The following is a 20,893-nucleotide window of genomic DNA, read 5'->3' on the forward strand; positions in this document are numbered from 1 at the left end:
CCTTGGTCCTGGTTAGTAGAATACCCTGGAGCAGCAGTTGCCAACCCATGGTCCGCGGACCACTGGTGGTCTGTGAGGTCCGAAAGGTTTGCGGCCGCTGCCCTGGAGTGTTAACTTCAGAGCACCTTTAATGCTAACCACCTCTGAAGTGTACTCAAAGACAGTTTTGCACACACCCCACCTTGTTTATACTGAAATATTTTAAGTTACTTCATAAACAACAAATCACTTTTCTTGAAGCGAGGGGTCTTTCCCTGGAAATTGTTCCCAAATATTGTGATAGGCACATGTACAGGCAGATGCCTGCAGGCTCTGCAGAGAATGCAGATAAATGAGATTCCCACAGGAAAGCTCCGTGTAATCCATGTTATCAGGGTTGCACAGAGCCGGTTTGTTGTCTGTGGGCAAGTCCATGTTATTGGTGCAAATTTGGTTTCATGCCAACCCCAGCCCTGTCCTCAATCCCCCCACGCCCCTGCTTCTCAGGTCTGCTTGCAGAAGAGGTGGATGAGGAAACATGGCCAGAGGATGACTCTACTGAGATTGTAGCTGGTGTGGAGTTAGAGAGGCCAAGAGGAGAAGTCAGCATGCCCCTGTGCCTCCCAGCCCTGACCTTGTCCCTTTTTCTTAATTCCCCACACTTGGCTTTAGCACTGTGCCTGCCAACAATTGTTCTCTTACTTGAAAACTCCCTCCGTGACTTGATGGAAGGGGGAAAGCAGAGTGTCCAGGGCCTGCCCCATACCCTGGGCTTTCCAGGATGTGGCCTAGTGTTGTCTCTCTGCTTGACTTCTGTCCTGTGGTTCTCTCTCTTGCCTTCGCCTGTCATAGGTCTTCCTAGCTTTTCATTCCTAGCCACCGAGAGCTGAAGGCAGACCCCGCATCCAAGGCACACCGGAAGGCAGGACTTATAAGGACCAAATACTATTTATACTGAACCCAGCATGCATCCGGCCCTGCTAAAAGCTCAGTTGTGCATTATATCATTCCGTATCCTCATTCCAGGGGAGAGAACCAGAGATCCAAGAGGTCTAAACAGCCCACCATGGCAAACAGCTATTCTTGGTAGGGCCTGCATGCCAATTCAGGTCTTTGGGCTCCAAATCAGCGCTGTTATCTCTGACCACATGTTCTCTGCATTCCGGTCACTGATGTGAAACATTGGATGGTCCTTTAGGAATGCCTCTGGTCTGTCTCCCAGTAACACCCACCCGGGGCAGCCTCCCCGTCCTGTCGGCACCCTTTTCCTTGTGGCCCAGGAGAGAGAATCCAGTAGGAAAGTGGGGGGAGGGGGGCAGGGAGGGGGGCAGCATGCTCCCCATCAGACCTGGGACCCTGCTCAGACACTCACGAGGCCAAGGTGTAACTGGCTGGGAATCCGGTATTGCCCACCCCAAGCCAGCGCGGTTCCCTGTCGGTCTCTTTTAGTTTGCAGGGAGTTGTAGGAACCCAAGTAACAAATGACATCACACGAGGAGCTGAAGTAACATAGCAACTGCAAATGTTAGCAGTCAGCTGACCCTCCGAGGCTGGCTGCCATCCAGGGGAGATTATCGTTTATGCGAGTAAATACCAAGTCCTCACGACTGTGGCTTGTACAACAGGAGATGAAGCAGCACTGTCATTCCTGCCTAAGAGCAAGGGGGATCCAGGAATTTTTACTCCTTTACTAAAAATGGAGGTGCTTTTGAGTGTGTGTGTTCATAGTCAATGGGCAGTGCTGACGTTTGGATGCAAGTCCTTTGTTCTTTAGTGGGGAAGCTGGTGTAGCAGAATTAGCACGGAACGAAGGGTGCGGCCTGGGTTTTAGTTCTGGTTCTACCACGAGGAAGCTGTGTGACCTTGGACAAGTAACCTACCCTCTCTGGGCTTCAGCGAGGGGACCTGAGTAAGAATGAAAGCTGGTATTTTCGTTTGCTGGGGCTGCCATAATGAAGTTCCACACACTGGCTGGCTTAAACAACAGAATTTTACTTTCTCACCGTTCTGGAGGCTAGAAGTCCAAGGTTAAGATTCAGTTTTTCCTGAGGCCTCTCTTCTTGGCTTGCAAGGGGCTGCCTTCTCACAGTGTCCTCACATGACCTTTGCTCTGTGAGGGCCTCCCTGGTGTCCCTTCCTCTTCTTGTAAGAACACCCGTTATATTGGGTTATTGGGCCACGGTGGACCTCATTTCATCTTAGTTACCTCCTGGCAGGCCCTGTCTCCAAATGCAGTCACCTTGGGGGTGTGGGTTTTAACACACGGAGTTGGAGGGACACAGTTCAGCCCATCACAGAGGGTTAACGACCTAGGTTCCGAATCTCCATTTCGAGGACCAGCACAGCTCTCGCTGGCGTACTCCAGAAACTGAAACAGGGACTCGGGATCTCATTGGAAAGCTCCCTTCTCAGCTCTCCTGAGCTGGGACCCCACTCAAGACGCTGGGGTGGTGGCTGCAGCCGGCTGTAGGCTACCTCCCTGGGGTGTCACTCCCTCTGTGCTTGTCAGCCCGCCCAGACTCCTCTCCGGAGTTCTCCACTGTCCTCTCCTGCTCGAGTGGGGGTGCTGGCTGGCATTGTCACATGCGTGTCTGACCCCAGCCTCCCAGGTCAGGTGTGGGCTCCTCCCACGGCTTGTCGCGGTCTAGCTGGGAAATTTCTATCTTGGCCTTCCCTCCCTCTGGGCAGGGCGTGGGCCCGGAACACCCTCTTTTACGGACAGGTTTCAAAACTGGGATTTGACCAGAGAGGGCTGGGATCAGGGATCTCCTGTAGTCACAGCAGGGTGATGGCAGGAAGATCTCATTAACACCTTTGCACAAAGGGGGAAAATAATATTTCAGCATGTTCCCTTTGTGTCGTCAAGCGGTGATAAGGTGCCACCAAAGTGCCAGTCTGAGCTGTGCTCAAATGAAGGATTGTTCTGATAAGATGGAGAGGAGAGATGCTCGGGGATGGGGCGCTCCGGGGAGGGCGGCGCTGGTTTAAGGTTATTAAATAGGAAATGCCTGGCTGCGGAGGATCAAAGGGAAATTACACATTCTGTCACATTTGCTTATTGAATCCCAGTTCTATTGAAGCTCTAAAGGGGAAAAAAAAATAACGCCACCCCCATCAACCTCCCTGTAGCTCTTATTAGATTTCACAACCTTTCAATATTAAAATGCTAGTGCCGGTGGCACAATTCCTTGTCAGTTTTTAATATCAGTAAGGGATTGTAGTATTAGGTTTAAGGGGACGGAGGTGGGAGCGGGGAGGGGTGCAGACCGAGCTCAGAGTCCCCCACGCCCACGGGTCTGCATCTCAGAGCTGGAGCAGGCCTAGCAGCTCTGTCCTCATGCTGAGCGAGGAGGCTGCTGACCTGGAGGTGGCTCTCAGGGGACCACACGCCTCTGAGCTTCACAAGAAGAGCCACTGTGGTTTACCTTCCCCGCAGACTCTGTCATCAGGTGCTGTATTAGCTGCTGTAACAGAGGACCACAACCTGGGTGGCTTAAAGAACAGAAATGTATGAATTATTTCATAGTTTCAAGGTATGAGCAGGGCCATGCTCCCTCTAAACCCTGTGGGGAGAATCTTTCCTGGCCTCTCCTAGCTTCTGGTGTCTGTGGGCATTTCTTGGCACTCCTTGGCACTCGCTGGCTTATAGATGCACCACTCCAATCTCCCTTCTGTCCTCACACGACTGTTTCTGCTCCTTGTGTCTCTCTCCTCTTCTTATAAGGACGCCAGGCATATTGGACCAAGCGCCACCTGACCCTGTATGACCTAATCTTGACTAATTACATCTACGCGGGCCCTATTTTCAAACAGGGGCACATTCTGAGGTTCTCTGGGTTGGGCTTCAATGTGTCTTTTCGGGGGGACACAATTCAGTCCATAACAGGTGTCTTAGTTTGGATTCACCCCCAAACCAACTCTGAGACAAGTATTTTCATGTAAGTAGTTGGTTTGGGATGTGGTCCCAGGATGCACAGTGAGGGGAGGGGACGGGAAAGAGTAGGTTCATAAGTGGGTAACACTGTGGGCAACCGGGGCTCACAGTGATGACCTGGAACCTTCTAAGAGGCATGGGAACAGGCCTTGGAATTGTATCCCTGCGGGCAAAAGTGGGGTGTTTGTCCTTCCGATGAGGGTCACTCAGAGAACGGGACACTTGCACCTGCCTCAGAAGGAGCAGCGCAGGCTCCCGCAGCCAGAGGGACCTCAGCAGGGAGGCGGGAGGCCGTGCTGTCCAGGAGAACCGGCTCCTGGGGCCCTGGGAAGGTCAAAGGGTCATGGGCCAGGAAGGCGTTGGCTGGGTCTGCTCACCAAACCCAAAGGAGCCTGGGCCAGAGGGTTAGCGCTTTAAACCTGGCAGCCTGTGCGACTTCCTGTCCTGCTCGCCTGGGAGGAGCTTTTCTGTTCTGTGACCCAGCTCCTGCACCACCATTGACCAGGCTCATTCTGCTGGGGCTGAATCTCCACCTGGTCTCTCGATGGATGTCCTGGTTCTCCAGGCTGGGGGTCCTGCCTGGACTCCAGCTCCTCCTTCCTGGGAGGAGACAGCCGTCCTGTCCCAGGCCCTGATCCCGAGGGTCAGGTGAAATGACTGTCCACCCTGGTCCAGCTCAGGTCCAGGATGGACTCTCAGCCAATTGCCACCATGAGGCCTGTCTCCACCCCCCTCTCCTGTCCTTGCCCCTTTGTCCCCACACAATGACATCCATCTTTTCTCTCCTGGAGCCACTCACTTGGTAAGCTCGACCAGTTAAGGATTTGGGGAGAATAAGATGCTAAAACCAAAGAGGAGGCTCTAAGCCAAATATTGCTAGAAATCACCCCAGAGAGAGGGGAGGCCCTTCTGGGCCAAGAGGCAGGGCCTGCCTTGGACCCCTGAATGATTGCCTCCTAACTGCCTGCTCTGCTCCAGGCCCCTCCCCCTCCTCCCCACCTGCCCTGCTGCAGACCCCTCCCTCACCTCCCCACCTGCTCTGCTCCAGGCCCCTCCCCATTGCCCTGCTGTCCATGAGGCCTACATGTGTTTGGGAGCCATTTTCAGGGCAGGACTGTCTGCCCTCTGGGTGCTGGGCTTTCCCCAGGGTCCTATATCTAATGCTGGTTCCTGTCCTGCTCTGGTTCACACACGTGTACCCAAAGTGTGCCTGCACGTTCACCTGAAAGCTTGAATGGGCCATGAGGTTTTCATAAATAGCTGGGCACTGGCAGGGGGCACATGCTCACCTCTGCAGCCATCTCTGAGGTTCTGTAGGGGCGGGAGGGGAAAGGAATGAGCAATCATCACAGCGAAGGGACCACGCATGGCAGCCATGGAAGCACAAAGGGCCAGGGGTTTGGAGACCTGGGTTCCAGTCCCGAAACTGTGATGTTGCTTCTATTTTATTTTAAAATTATTTTTACCTTCTTTTGCCGCAATTTCCTCTTCATCCAAATGAAGATAATAACCTTCCCAAAGGCCCACCATCTCCCAGGTTTGCTGTGACAGTAAAATGAACACCCTCTCTCCTCAGGAGAGTGGTCCCTGATGTGCTCATGCGGAGCAGAGCTCCTGCGAAGTGGGTCACAGGACAGGAAACAAAATGACCTAATTTGGAAGAAGGCCGTGGCAGGTGGGTGATCCAGGTGGCACGACATGTCTACTTTGAATGTATGTGGTTTTGAGTCAGGGAGCCGGAGGTCTGGGCGGGGTTGGCTGGAAGCTGAGGGAGGAAGATCCACCTTCCGACTGTGGTGGCCTGTCTGTCAATCTGTGGATCCCCTGCCCTTCGTGACACCCTGCTGTACCTGCTACCTCTGCCCTGAGGAGGGCTCCAGGCCCCTGCCCCTCCCAGGGAAATATACACAGAGCACATCAACCATCCCTTTCTTTCCATTCTTGGCAAAGCCATAGCTTCCATCTTCAGGGCAATCTCATGTGCTCAATGTCTGGGGATGACTCAGGAGCTGGCAAAGGGAGGGTCCTTTTGGGGATGTAGTTTGTGAGATGGGGGTGGGAGTAAATGGAGATGGTCCAGGACTGACCCTTTGTTTCCTTTCTGAGAAATGGGGAGAATCCCGTGGGGACCAGTCATCATTTCATGCAGTCATTTTTCAGCTCTGATAGAGGTTCATTCATCTGGATTAGTTCAAAGTGATTGAAACAATTTACACCAGGACTCTCTCTCTCTCTCTCTCTCTCTCTCTCTCTCTCTCTCTCTCGCTACTATTTAAAAAGATTTTTATTGATTTTTAGATAGAAAGGAAAGGAGAGGAAGAGAGAGAAACATAGATGTGAGAAATATCTACCAGTTGTATCCTGCATGCCCCTGAGGATTGAACCTCAACTCAGGCATATGCCCTGACTGGGAATTGAACCAGCAACCCTTTGGTGTACCAGATGACGCCCAACCAACCAAGCCACACTGAACGGGACACCAGGTCTGCCTCTTTGTGGATGGGGACCTGCAGCTTTAGCTTCCTGGGAAGGTGCGAACTTCTTGGGGTGGGCAAGTCACCTGTGGCCCATATGGAGGTTATTCATGCAGGTATCTGAGTCCCCACTGGCTGGCTGCACTGGCTGTGAGCTCCTCAGGGGTCAGACTTGCCTTTTTTTGTACCCCAGGAATTCTGCACAGAATTGGGCCATCATTGGACTTCTTGTACTTGAAGTAAGTCAAACCCTCGTGGCCCTGGTAACTGGAGGCCCCCATGAGAACCTGGGGCAGAAGCTGGGTTGACAGTTGAGTAGCTCTCTCCCAGGAGCAGCCTTAGAAGTCTGTTCTCATTAGCAAGAGGCCCTGGGGGGAGGGGGCAGGAGTGAGGGGGCGTATGTGTGTTGGGGTGCTGGGGAGAGCTCTGCCATTAACCTGCCATCGCACCTCACCAGTGTGAAGCTTTGCTTCTGTTTCACGGCTGGCTATGTTTGCAAGGAGTGGCTTTTCAGGACCCTGGAGAGATCCCAACTCTGAACCCCAGTGTCCTGTGAGCCTACGCAGGCAGGTCCACGAAGTCCTGCTTCCTGGCTCAGTTACATTTTCAGGTGCACCACTTAGCTTATCTCTTTGCATAAAGGGTGGAGAAAGAGCTGGGAAGTTTTGTTTAGCTTCAGTTCCTTGCTCTGAGAGTTCTAGTGGGTCACATAGCCTCAGCTGCACTTGACATTTGGCCCTTGGCCTTTAGACCAAAGAATTTTTGCCAGACAGGTGAGAAGTTTTAATAACCTGCCTCTCTATCCCACCCACGAGGTACAATTCTGCCCAGGGAGTCAGCATTCAGGACCATGAAGGAACAAGGTCTCTGACACAAAGCCTCTCCTGGGAGCCTCTCAGGACCCGGGTCGCTCCCTCTGCCTCCATGCGGCCAGCTCTCAGACATGTCTGTGCTCAGCACGAGGCAGCCAGACTGACAGGTTAGCTTCTGCCGAGGCTCTCTGAGGCTCAGAGCCCACACTGCTGCCCACCACAGCGCCCATGCCAGCTGTCAGGGTACAACAGGCATGCTTCCTCCTGATTTCCTAATTTTCTATTTAAATGAGTGTGCCGTTAGGATAATAAAGCATGCTTCCTTGGTTGAAGGCCACATAAAACTAGTTCAGGCATAGAGGCAATAGGGGACATCATAATGGGCAAGTTTAAGAGAAAATACAAATGAAGGGATGGGTCTCAAGTGGGAGACGCTGCTGAATGCTTGGGCCTGAGCGTTAGACTGGCATTATTAGCATTGTTATTGTTATGGTCTTAGCTTTAAAGCATAATAAACCTCACGCTTCCACGTTCCTCCTTGGAAGGTTTCCGGTAACTGTGAAGAGAGGTCTCAGCTCTTTTCCTCGGGGCTCATGTCGCTTCTGGTCTCTGATTGGCTCCGGCTGCAGCCGCCGGATGGGTGAAGTAAATGGTGTGCATACCCCCTGGGGCCTGTTCATGGGATCAATGGCTGTGGAAGCGCTGGGCTTCTTGCTAAGTACCCCGACTGTTCACAGTCACTGCCCAGGCTCCGCCCGGGGTCCTGCAAGGTCCTCTGAGCATCAGAATGAGCAATGCACAACATACTCTGAAAATGTTCTGGTTTTGAAAACGGCTTTATTGGACATCTTGGAGAATAGCATTTTGAATATCCAGAGTATGCAGGCAGTGTCCTCGCTGGGACCGAAAAGGCACAGAGAAGCTGGTGATAAGGGTCCCCACAGATCTGGGCTTGGGGCTTGATCTGTGTCAGTACTGGCATCAGGTCAAGCAAGAGGCCAGTTCAAAGCCAGCCCCCACCTCACTGCTGATAAATTAGTGACACTCTCCCGGCCTTCGTTTCCTTGCCTGTGAAAAGCACGACAGTAATAATAATAGGTTGTTATAAAGATGAAAGGATTTATGCTTGAAAAAAATGCTTTCCACCATGCTGAGCATATGGGATGCTCTTATAGCTCTTTAGTTACTGTCCTACTAGTACAAAGTGAAGCAAGTTCTCATATTTCTTCTCCCTGGAAAATGAAGATAGCAGGACCTGTCTCATTGTGGCGGTTGTATTAAATAACTAATGAAGTGAAATGGGCATGAAATGAAATAAACAATAGAATATCCGAAGTATCAGCCTTCAGCAGGTGGGTGGTGCAGCTTGCCCCAAAGAGTTAGCATCATCCAGCAGGTGAATGAACAGAATGAAACAGCAATGTGCATTTTCCTAGGAAAGCATAGCTTGTGTCAATATAACTACCAGTTCTCAATTATGAGCTAAAACAAGGGGAAAACAATATAGAGAAGTCAAGAGAAATAAAAATGTCTGCCTTCAAATTAAGTACCTTTTCATCCCATCCTCTTAGGCCATTAATTACCACTTTCACCTCATCGTGGTCTCCCTACTCAGCTACGAGGAGAACACTTCACTTTCTTCGGGTGGTTCAAGTGTCAAAAATGCCCTTAGCCTGGTGGATAGTTTTTCAGAAAATCACTTCTAACTCTTCTCCTGCTGATCCATCTAATAACCCTACTTAGGATGTATCAGAGGAGGCGAAGTGGTAAGTGTTTCATCACTTTTCTAATTAGTTCTAGAGTGTAATAGCAGCTCCTTCACAAAAATAAACCATTTTCCAAAAAATTTCTCTAAGTGTGGCTTCTAGAATGCCTTTCCTATCCCTCTTTCTCCCTAGCTAGAGATCTCCTTTAGAGCGGTGCGAGAAGAGAGTTGAAGAGCAACAGCAGCCAAACTTTCTGAGCACTCACTTCTTGGCAGGTTCCTTTCTAAGTGCTTCACATTTTTAATCTCAATGATCACAACAACCCCGGAAGTAGGTGGCGATTGCCCCTCCTTTTATTTATTATTTATTTAAAAAAATATTTTTTATTGATTTCAGAGAGGAAGGGAGAGGAGAGAGAGATAGAAACATCAATGATGAGAGAGATCATCATTGCCTCCTGCACACCCCCTACTGGGGATCGAGCCCAAAACCTGGGCATGTGCCCTGACTGGGAATTAAACAGCAACCTTCTGATTCATAGGTTGACGCTCAACCACTGAGCCACACCAGCTGGGCTACTCCTCCTTTTAAAGATGAGGATATTGTCCTAGCCGGTTTGACTCAGTGGATAGAGCATCAGCCTGTGGACTCAAGGGTCCCGGGTTCGATTCCGGTCAAGGGCATGTACCTGGTTGCGGGCACATCCCCAGTAGGGTGTGTGCAGGAGGCAGCTGATCGATGTTTCTCTCTCATCAATGTTCCTAACTCTCTATCCCTCTCCCTTTCTCTCTGTAAAAAATCAATAAAATATATTTTAAAAAAAAGATGAGGATACTGAGGCTCTGAGAGTTTAAGTGGCTTATTCAAGGTTCTTGCTGAGCCAGGATTCAAATGTGAACAGTGACTGATAGCTCCCATTCCTAACCACCAGGGGACGATGTCAGGCACTTTGCACGCATGCAGACACAAATACAGAGGGTGCTGCAGCCAGCCAGTGGGGACGCCCAGAACCTTAGCACTGAGAGGTGGCAACTGAGCACAGGCCCCACATGACCTCCCAAAGGTCAAGTGAGGTGGGAGATGCTTGGATTTGAATCAGGACTCTTGTGACCCCGAGCACGTTTACTGCAAACAGAGGGAAACATCCCTTAAAGGCTGAGTTTTTGAGCTGATGACAAACCATTCCCAGACAACTCTTCTCTTTCTTTCCAACATATTTTACATTAATGGAAATGATGAAAAATCATGGCTCTTTGTAAAAAGGCCTTTGATCATTTCTTTTAAAATGTTTGTTCTAGAAACGTATGAAAGGAACCAATTTTTCTTTTTTGAGACTAGTTTGCATATGAGAACAATACAGAGGAGTTTGAAAAGAGCTATTTCATGCCACTAATTAAGAGATTTGTTTGTTTGTTTTCAAGTAGCAGAAATCAATTTTGGCTGGTTTAAGCAAAAGGGAAATTTGTTTTTTGGGGAATACTGGGGAATCTCATGGCTCAAAGAAACATGTTAACACCAAGACTGAGAAAGTGGAAGAACTGGGGATTGTCTGGAGACCCCACAGTAGGAGGGCCCGGACCTCTTCCCCAGTCATGGCCATTGCCCAATTTAGTGCCTAGGACCTGACTGCCCCATAAGATAATTTCCCAGATGGAAGGAAATGTGATTGGCCTGGCTTTACTCAGGGATGTACCTATGGGTCCATCAGCCATGACCAGGGTGCAAGGTCAAATCACCATGTCTTAGGACTCCTCCCAGAGAAAGGAGAATTGTTGTGAGGAGTCACCACTCCTTTGCGCTTTGCCCATTGTCATTTTTTTACGTTGCCTTGATGATGAATTGCTTGGTGTAGGACACACAACTGGTTGGAGAACAGTTCCTGGAGAGAAGAGACAAAGAAGCTCTTTGGAGCCTGAGTAAACCCTTTATATCCTCTTTCTCCCTTGTGCTACACCCACAATAGGTAGCACCCAAAAGTCCAAGTGCGGAGAGCAAGCGGTACTGCCTACTGAATGTCCCCAAGGTGTCTTCAGGGAGCTTGGTAACAAGCTAGCAGGGCCAGGCTCTCTCTTTCCCCCTCTGGCAAGAGGAGCGGTGGCCACTCAGCATTCTCGGCCTCCATATCCTCCAGGGGCTGGAAAGGCAGCTCTCCCAGCGACTCCTGTAAATAGCTGAGAGCACCATGCACCCAAACTCCAAGTTGGTGTCTTACTTTGAAGACCACTGTCATGCTTGCCCCCTAAAAGGAGAGCCTCAGGGTGTGGGGTCCCTTTGCTGATACCCAGTCCCACCTGTGTTAACTGCAAGCAGCCCCAGCATGTGCAAAAGGCAGAGGGAAGGAAGGACCATGCAGATTCAGCCCTTTTGCCCCAGGCAGTGCTTGCTGGTGTTCACCCCAAGCCTTTTACTCCACCCTGCCTGAGATGGCACGATGAACTTAGCTCCTACCTGGAGTGTGGGGGATTAGTCAGGGAAAGAGGCATGAATAATTCTAGGTGAAGGCCACTCTCCGTGGCAGGTGGAGTCTATGTCCTCTATCCTGGGGGCTAGGTGGGGGGGGGGCTTTGGAGATGATGCAAAGGGATGGATGTAGGGTCCAGGAGCCAACCTGGGGAGGGGGGGGGCTTCCATATCTGGGGGGAGACTGCTGTTCTTGCCCCTGCTCTGTCAGTCACTTACTGCTTGATCTTGAGCAAATCACCTTGACCTGAATTTCTTTATTATTATGCAGATGTGTAATGATATCTTCCCAATCTTGGAGAATTTCTGTGAGATTCATAAGGAAGGTTAGACGTGCTGTAAATTTTGAGCTCTTATTGGTCTGGGGAAACTAGCGGTTCCCAGTCTAGCTCTGAATGTGGAGGAGCAAATGCAGTCTTGGAACACAGCAGTTGGGGGAGTGGGGCGCTAGCTGCCCCACAGCCCATTGGCTGTACTTGGTAGTTAAAGGTGACTGTGACTTCTGCTAACTTTTCTCAGCATCACAGATTTCTCTGAGCAGAACTGTAGCCATAATAACTTAGCAGGCTCCACTGGATCAATAACTCTGAAATCTAAGGGCCATTCAGTTGCTAAAGGCTTTTTATTTAGCCTTTGTGTCTGGTATTAATGTTATCCCCATGGCATCTAAATGGCAGAGCTATTTCTGGATGGGAAGTCAATCTGCCAGTGTGGCTCTTGGCCATCCATCATGGGCAGGAGAGAAAAGTCCAGGTGAGCAAAACTCCTAGGGTAAGCAGGACAGATGGGGATATTTAATGCTTGCTGGTGCCATGAATCCCACCTAATTTCTTTGTAAGCAACAGCAGCAAAGGGCAATAGAGAAAGAACACCGTTCTTTGAAAGTGCCAGAGATCAAGTACTGAACTTGGCGTCTGAGTTATAACTTCCGTGGGATCTAGGCCATTGTAAAGACAGCACTGTGATGTGTATCAGTGCCTCTCAACCGTTACTGAGTGTGCAGTCTTTGATAAAACGTGGGAACTCAACATGGGAGTAGCTCTACTAGAAGGTGCACTGTCTTCAGTAACAGTTTTCAATAGGTTTGTAGTTAATTCCTTAACATAGCACAGCATGCTTGAAAAACAGTGTATGTGCGACTCAACATATACCTGGCTGCCAATGGCAACACTCCTAAGCACTTTTTAAGTGCTTACTGTATCTCAGGCACCACTCTAAGCATTATTTCTTGTCTTTTACTTTATTGGACTTCAGGGATATTGCACGTTTTATTTTTATTGTTGAGAGTATTATAGATGTTCCCCCCTTTTACCCCCTATGGCCCCCCTCTAACTGGTTCCTGTCTGGCTCCAGGGCTTCACCACCCTATTGTCTGTGTCCACGGGTAATGCACATATGCGTATAAATTCTTTGGTTAATCTCTTCTTGCCTCCAGTCCCCTCTCCCTCTGAGATTTGTCAATCTGTTCCATACTTCCATGCCTCTGGTTCTGTTTCATTCTAAGAATTTAAAGACATTATCTCATTTTCTCCCCAGGACAACTTTGTGAGATAGGTAACAACCAACATTCCTATTTTACAGATGAGGAAACAGGATCACAGGTACTGAGTAACTTGCCCAAGGTCACCCACCTGGTAAGTGAAAGAGCAGATACTTGTTCCTGAGTAGTCTAACACTGTTGTCCATGATCACCAACCTCACCAGCTATGGCTTGCGAGACTCTCCCAACACAGAGCTTTCCACGGAGCTGTGGAGGTGGCTGTGGTGGCAAGCGCTCTACCACTCTGTTCAGCACCTTTTGAAGTCGGTTTCCCAGATGGGAGCAGGTGCCAACCTCTCTGATGGCACATTGTGCTTCTATCTGTTCTCCAGTCTTCCTCCTTGATTTCTTCCCTTTGACCTTTACAAGTTCAGGTCAGGAGGAAGTGAGTGGGCTGCCTCTAGGTGGCAGGGCACTATTGAGGACTGAGGAATGTCAGGGATTTGAATGGACTGTTGTCTCTGAATCCTATTCTTCACCCTCCCTCTTCTGCAGGGTTCCTGACCAAGGAAGGATATCACAAGAGACAATAGCCAATTGGGAGACCATACCATTTTATCAGTGGCTTGGCAAGTTCTGTTGACTCCAAAGGCAGGCCTTCTCTGAAATTATCTGTTGGGAAATATGAGTTAGGACAAGAATCCGAAGTTTGGCTTCCTATTCCCCGTTTCTTGAACCTAAAAAGTAAAACATTGTGTTGAAAATTTTGAGTCTCCTATTTTCTTTCCAAACCAATCTCATGAAGTAATAATGGCTAGGCTGTCTTTGTATGTGGAGATCTACTGTATTTATATTTATCTCTTTTTTTCCTTTGGCATGGCACTGCCATTTCTTTTGGGAAACTGCCTCTCTTTTATTTTTTGTGATTGTGGTGGAGGCTGCTAATTACAGTATCTTCATCCCCACCATGGCTGCATCAATTGGGCCAAGGAATGTGGTGATGTATGGACTGGGAGAGGGGAATCTTCCTCCTTCTTGCCTGTCACCAGTGGACGCTGTGTAAGTGTGGAGCCATCAGTGGCTCCTATCTGCCCCATGGAAGAAGATCATCTGAGTAGGAGAGAAGTTGAAGTCAACACATGGGGAGCAGCAGAGCTGAGAGATGGCAGGACTGGGGGGAGAGAGACACACACGCACACACACACAAGCATGCACCTGATAATAATCTTGAACTCTGGATCTAGCTAAGCCTGAGGTAAGTTCCATTCTTGGACTTCGTAGTTACTTAAGCCAATAATTCCTCTTTGTTCTGACCTAATAACTCACCCATCCAATAGCAGCATAAAAAAGTATTCTGATGTATGCCATTTTATATCCTGCTCCACTGTGTAATATGAATGTTGGGCTTTGACTAATCAGAGAGGAACTGTCATGGGGTGGAGATGCAGCTCAGTAGGCAGAAGGGATGACTCCTCCATGAGCTGAATTGAAGCATGGAGAAGGAGCATGTTTTGTTCCAGGAGTATGGTAGGTGAACCTCCTTTTTGGCTCTTGGGAATCATTGAATGCAATGGGAAACAGATTTGTTACATTCCTTGAGGGTCCCTATGACTTAGCGGTTCTGGAAGGGGGTGCTTGATCCAACCAGATTGGGCCCAATCTGGTTGGATGATTGGGCCCCATCTGGTTGGATTATTTAAGTGTTGCTCTGAGTCCATTTTTGAAACTGGTACAATCTGGATAATCCTTCTGAAAGGCAATATAGGTAGATAAGAACAGCCAGGTTGGTGTGGCTCGGTGGTTGAGCATTGACCTGTGAACTACGAGGTCACAGTTTGATTCCCAGTCAGGGTACATGACCAGGTTATGGGCTTGATCCCCAGTGTGGGGTGTGCAGGAGGCAGCCAATCAATGATTCTCTCTCATCATTGATATTTCTCTCTCTCCCTCTCCTTTCCTCTCTGAAATAAAAAATATATATATATATTTTAAAAAAGGAATAGATAAGGAGGTGAGAGTCAGAGGGCCTTTACCCATAAACAAGAGGCAATTCTGGGAAAAGCAATCTGGCTTCCCTTAGATTGGTTTAGGAAGAGGTTGGTGGAACTGATATTAGTGTTGGGATGACTGAATTATGCTTTTTTAGTTATGTCACTCTGATCGTATCATAAAATATTATGGCTTTATTGCTTCATCATTTTAATAAAAACCCAGCTTAAGGATGTATGATTTTGGCCAAACATTTTGCCTGGGAGGCCCTTAAAGACAAATATTGCTGTTTTTCTTTTAGGTAGAGATTAGGATGTCTGCATACCCATTGGAAAGGCCACAGAATATGTCTTTTTAGGATCATCCAGTATCCTCTGCCTTCCTTTTTTCCTGTTCTCTGGTTCTTCCCCTAATAAAGTGCTTTCATAACTGAGGAGTGTGAATTCATTCTTGTCCTCCTAGTGGCATTTTGGGGGAACTCTGTATGACCTTCCCTCTTGTCCTCAAAGTGGTATTTTGGGGGTCTTCTAAGGGGTGTCTCCAAGATGGTGGCCACTGGGCTGGCTTTTCCAGGAGCAAATGTGAGGACTGGACTAGGAGCTAGAAAATCTGAGTCCTTACTACTGACAAATGTGTGACCCTCTGTAAGGTACTTACAATTCTCTCGAAGCCTCAGTTTACCTATCTGGAGAGTGAGAGGGTAGGAATAAGGGTGTTCACTGCAGAGCCTGTGAACGCTCTCAGCAGTAGTTGATTCTCTTCTTGGAGTCTTTGATCCAGTGCAGTACTGTCTCAGCTTTCTTCTCCTAAGATTCAACAGGGGAATAAAGGCAAGGGTTTCTTTGCAAACTATTTTTGCCATCAGAGCAAACAGTGGACTGGAGGTGCTGTGGTCTCGAATGCTCTCTGTAGTCTGCATACCACGTGTCCTCTGTGGCTCATGTCTGCCTTATTCTCACCTTGCCCAAGGCCCTTCCAGGTTGCCCTCGAAGAATTACTGAAGACCTCCACCTTCTGAAGTTCACTTTCTTATGGCCAATGCAGAGCAGGGACCCAGGGCTTTGATGGCCATTGCTCTAAAAGTACCTTATACTATATAATAAACAGCTAATGTGCAATGGTTGTCACACCCTTGCGCCCTTGTGCCCTCACGCCAGGGCCGGGGGACCTGAGGCTGCATCCCCCACCCTGTGGGGCTTGATGGGGGTGGGGCTGGCCAGGCCTGGGTCTCGCATGATTTTGAGGCACGTGCGGGTGGGTGGGGACTTGATTCTGGGTCCCCCGGTGCGCCCCAGACTCTGACAGGAGGGAGATTTTCATATACATTTCACCAATTTTCTTTCATTTCTGACACTTCGATTATAGAGAAAAGGCAAATAGCAATACTAAAATATTTCCTCTAATTAATTCCCTTTTAATGTGCACAAACTTCATGCACCAGGCATCTAGTAGTCTAAATGTTAAAGCAGGACCTGAGTGGTTTGGTCTCTTTGGCCTTTGACCTCCATTTGTGATCAGGAGGCAAGTCACAATTCCCAGGAAAGATCTTGAGCCTCTGCAGAAGTTACAGGGGGAATAAAGGTAATTGTGGACTGAGGTGATCAAATATGAGTTTAGAGCAGTGGTTCTCAACCTTCTGGCCCTTTAAATACAGTTCCTCATGTTGTGACCCAACAATAAAATTATTGTCGTTGCTACTTCATAACTGTCATGTTGCTACTGTTATAATCATAATGTAAATATCTGATATGCAGGATGGTCTTAGGCGACCCCTGTGAAAGGGTCGTTCGACCACCAAAGGGGTCGCAACCCGCAGGTTGAGAACCGCTGATTTAGAGGGTCCATGTTGGTGTGACCTTTTATATAAACCTGGTGAAAAGAACACATCCTTGGGAGTTGGGATAGCTGAATTCTAGTCACAGATCCCTCTTTTCCTCCCGGGCGGCCTTGGGCTGCCATTTATTTAACCTCTGGCGAGCCTTGGCTTTCTTGCTTGTAAATTAGGACAGCAATTCCATCTTATGGAGGTTGTTGTGACAAATAAGATAGTGGGTGTTGGTGCCATGTTGCTGGCACTTTTAGCTTTCATAGAGATACTATGAAAATTAAATGAGCTAACTGAAATGAAAGCCATTGATAATTGGGAAGGCTGGGGCAGGATGGGACTGACGGAGAGAGGCCGGTGGGTCTGATTGAGCTGAACTCATGAATTTGGCCATCTAAGGATAGAAACTGGTTCTCCCTTCTCAGCCCTTGCCAAGCTCGGAGGTTGGGTATGCTAAACTTGCCAAAGCTGGTTGGGTTGGTTGTATTTTGGCAGAGATGTGCTGACCCAGGGGGTGGCATTCTCCTAGTGTCACTGCCTCCATCTCTCCCCATACACCAGGCAGGGACTAGCTACACCATCGGTGCCTCCTTGCTCATCGCTCAAAGTCAAACAGTGTTTTATGACAAAGGCGGATGATCATGTCTAAATATTTAACTGGCAGATCAATCTATGGCGACAAGGAGCAGCGTTTAAAAAAAAGAGTAGACATTCCAATGACGTCTTCATGACTGGCAGTGCGCCACGGGGAGAGGGAGGGGGCTGGGCTCTGTCTCCGGTGTGTGTTCTGATACAGCTCGTAAGGGGAGAGAGCAATCAGTCAAGCAAACACTGGCCTAGAAGTCCTGCCTCTGGCTGACGAGCAGAGCCAGCGTGCTTAGAGCAGCGGGAGAATGGGCAGACGGGAGATTAATGCCACGTAGCTCCAGAGCCTGGGCCAGCTCCATAGCATGCAGAGCTCCTGCCCTGAGGGAGTGTGCGTTAACAGGTGATGTAAGATGGGAGGAAGGAGGATATGACAAAGAGTAAATCCAAATGAGTAACCGTATTCCACATGCTCAATGCAAGGCACTGCTGGGCTTGCTGGCAAGTCGATGATGGCTATCTCTTCCCTGCCAGTGGCCATGGCACCCCCAGCACAGGACACAGTGAATCTACTATAAAACAGGCAGGGGCATCACCAGGCTGGATCAGGCAGTGATGTTATGAAGAGGTGGAGGGCTTATTTCAGCAGACATGCGAGTGCAGATGTGTTCTTCAGAAATGCAACACTGGATGGAACACTATGGAGCACCAAGCTTGTCCTCAACTCCCATTGCTATCAGGCAAAGGCAGCAAGAGTAATGGTAGAGAATACTTATTGCATGTCCACTGTGTGCTAGACCCTATGCTAGGGAATTACATACTTATTTATGTAATCCTTCAAGGAACCCTGAGATAAACAGAATATGGAAGTAGATATATGAATGCATGGCACACACACATAATACAAACATACATACACACATAATGAATACACACTAAAGTGCTATAAGTAATATAATGTGCAAATCATCTATTTATCTTCTCTTTAGTTCCCTTACCTTTAATATGGAAATGCCTATATCAATTTATTTATATACCTAATTATTTTACACTTTTTAAAACTCATCCCTTTCCAGTAACACAAAATGTTTATAATACTCAATTATTAGGAAGTTCCATCAGGGAGGGCTGCTAAGAACAGACCCTTGACCTGGGAAGAGGCCCTTGTTCAACTAGGGAAAACCCCAAGCCAGCCTCATCAGGCAGCCCCCACCTGCTGGTCATTGGATGACGCAACACCTGACACCCTGGTGTTAAAGCTGTAAGAGCATCAGCCTTGGTTCCATGAGTACAGGTGCATTTATGCTTCCTCATTCACCACTGTCTTCATGGCTTCCGGCAGGGCCTGGAAGACACTCAACAAATCTTTATTGAATGAATGAGTGAGAAGTAGTTGTTTCCATATTACAGGTGAGGGAGGGCTGTTCAGGATCAATGTGTCCTAGAGTGAACCTGTTGTAGCTCATCCTCAAGGGAGTGCTAACGGCTACCAGGCCTGAATCAAAGAGCAGATGGTTTTATCTCAGAATGGTTTAATGCTCTCAGCTTTACAGCCAATGTTTTCTGGAATTCTCTTCATCTGTGAAATTCTTAGAAATGCTTTCTGGTTTTTATGGATTTCTTTCATGGGTTTTTTCTCTCTCATTCTAAGTAAAGTGCAAAGTCAACTTTTAAACAATGTCAGAGAAGAGGTAGATCCCGTTGTCTCATGGCCCCATGTTTGCACCAATGTGTGTGTGTGTGTGTGTGTGTGTGTGCTCACACACACACTCGAGATGCTGAGAGCTCTGGTCTTGTTTGCCCCCACACATGTTACCTCTACAATTTCATAATTAGGGAGGATGCTAATGTTCCATGATTGGAAAATGTCACCCTGTGTGACTAATTTGCCAGCGGGGCCTAATTGATGTTGGGCCTCATCTGGGGTCTAAGTCTTTCTTCTGCGGTGTGGAGGCAGAAGTGGTGGTGGTGGCAGTAAGCCAGGCCTGGGTGAGTGGATGGCAATTTATTGTCCCTCATTTCTCAACAGTTCTGAAGGGTAAGATGGGACATCAGCTGCTGCTGAAATAGGGTTGGCCATAAAGGAAACATCTAGGGCTGGATTAACCCAGGTGGCAGGTGGCGCTCAATAAATAGCCGGGCTCTCTCCAGGGAGGACTTTGTTTTGAGTGAGGGGGATTCTTTTGTGTGGATACAAAGATCAGAGAGCATCTGGGCCCAAAGCAGCCCAAGGCAAAGTGTAGATCTTGGGAGTTTGTTCCCATCCCTTTGGGATGGATGGATGGAAGGTCCTGGGGGGCCCAAGGCTATATCTGACAGCATCCCTATCCTCAGGGCCTCACTTTCTAACCAGGAACACCAAGAAGCAAATGGACAATGGTAATGCTGGGTGATGATTGCTAGGGGTAGCGGGGCAGGAAAGTGCCTGCCACCTGTCCTGTGTTATCATTAATGCAGACTTTGCTAGTGCCCACCTTGTCTTGCTCTAACTGGCATCCCACACATTTTTGTCATCCATATCTATTCTACATTTCACTTTAACAATCTCTTTATGTCCACATTTCTTCCACTCGGCTGTGGACCCCCGGAAGTCAAGGGATGTCTGTGGATTTATCCTTGTATTCCCAGTGCCTGTCATCATGCTTGGCACAGAGTGGGCATCCAATCACTGCTTTCTCCATGCATACGGGATGATAGCCTCTGCTCACTGAAGAGAGGGATGACTTTGTATTGGGTTCTTGACTGAATCTTAGAGAATGAGTTGGAGCAGGAGGAGGATAAGAGATACAGGCATTAGAGACCTTCATAGATACAATAAATGTTTATTGTGCTTCCTCTATGCACAAGTACTAATGAGATACTCAGTATACAGTGATAAGAAAGCCATCATGGTTTCTGTTCTTGTGGATGTTACATTCTTCCAGTAAGAGGGTCCAATAATCAATAAATAGATAAAGGAGTAAGACAACCCCCCAATTACAAATTTGATACAGTGCTACAGTGAAAAATTAAAGTGGGTTGAAAGAGGACTGTGTGTGTGTGTGTGTGTGTGTGTGTGTGTGTGTGTGTGTGTGTGTGTTGGGAAGAAGGCACTGCTTCCCATCTGGTGGTCAGGAAAGGCCTCTTTGAGGAGGTGGCATCCACACTGTCCTTAAGCAATGAGAAGACAATGAGAAGGAGCCAGCCATGTGTGCATGAGGGAGGAGCATTCCAGGCAGGGGAACAGTATGTTCGAGGAATTTGTGGCAGGAAAAGATGGACCTGTGTGAGGACCTGAAGAAGGGCTGAGGCTGGAGTGTCGAGGGGGAGGAGGGATGCAGGAGACTGAAAAGCAGCAGGAGCCTATCATACAAGACTCATAGGATCTGGGGAGGAATGTGAATTTTATTTCAAGTACAATGGGGATTCATTAATGAGTTGTCAACAGGGGGTATTATTTGATGGAGGTTATATAATTATTAGAGGCCCGGTGCACAAAATTTGTGCACGGGGGTGGGGAAGGTCCCTCAGCCCGGCCTGCGCCCTCTTCAATCTGGGACCCTGCGGAGGATGTCCAACTGCTGGTTTAGGCCCGATCCCTGCTTGGGACTGCTGGCTCCTAACCACTCACCTGCCTGGCTGCCTGCCTGATCGCCCCTAACCACTCTGC

The sequence above is a fragment of the Myotis nattereri genome, assembly GCF_964212035.1.
Source record: "Myotis nattereri genome assembly, chromosome: 11".
NCBI classification, from domain to species: Eukaryota; Metazoa; Chordata; class Mammalia; order Chiroptera; family Vespertilionidae; genus Myotis; species Myotis nattereri.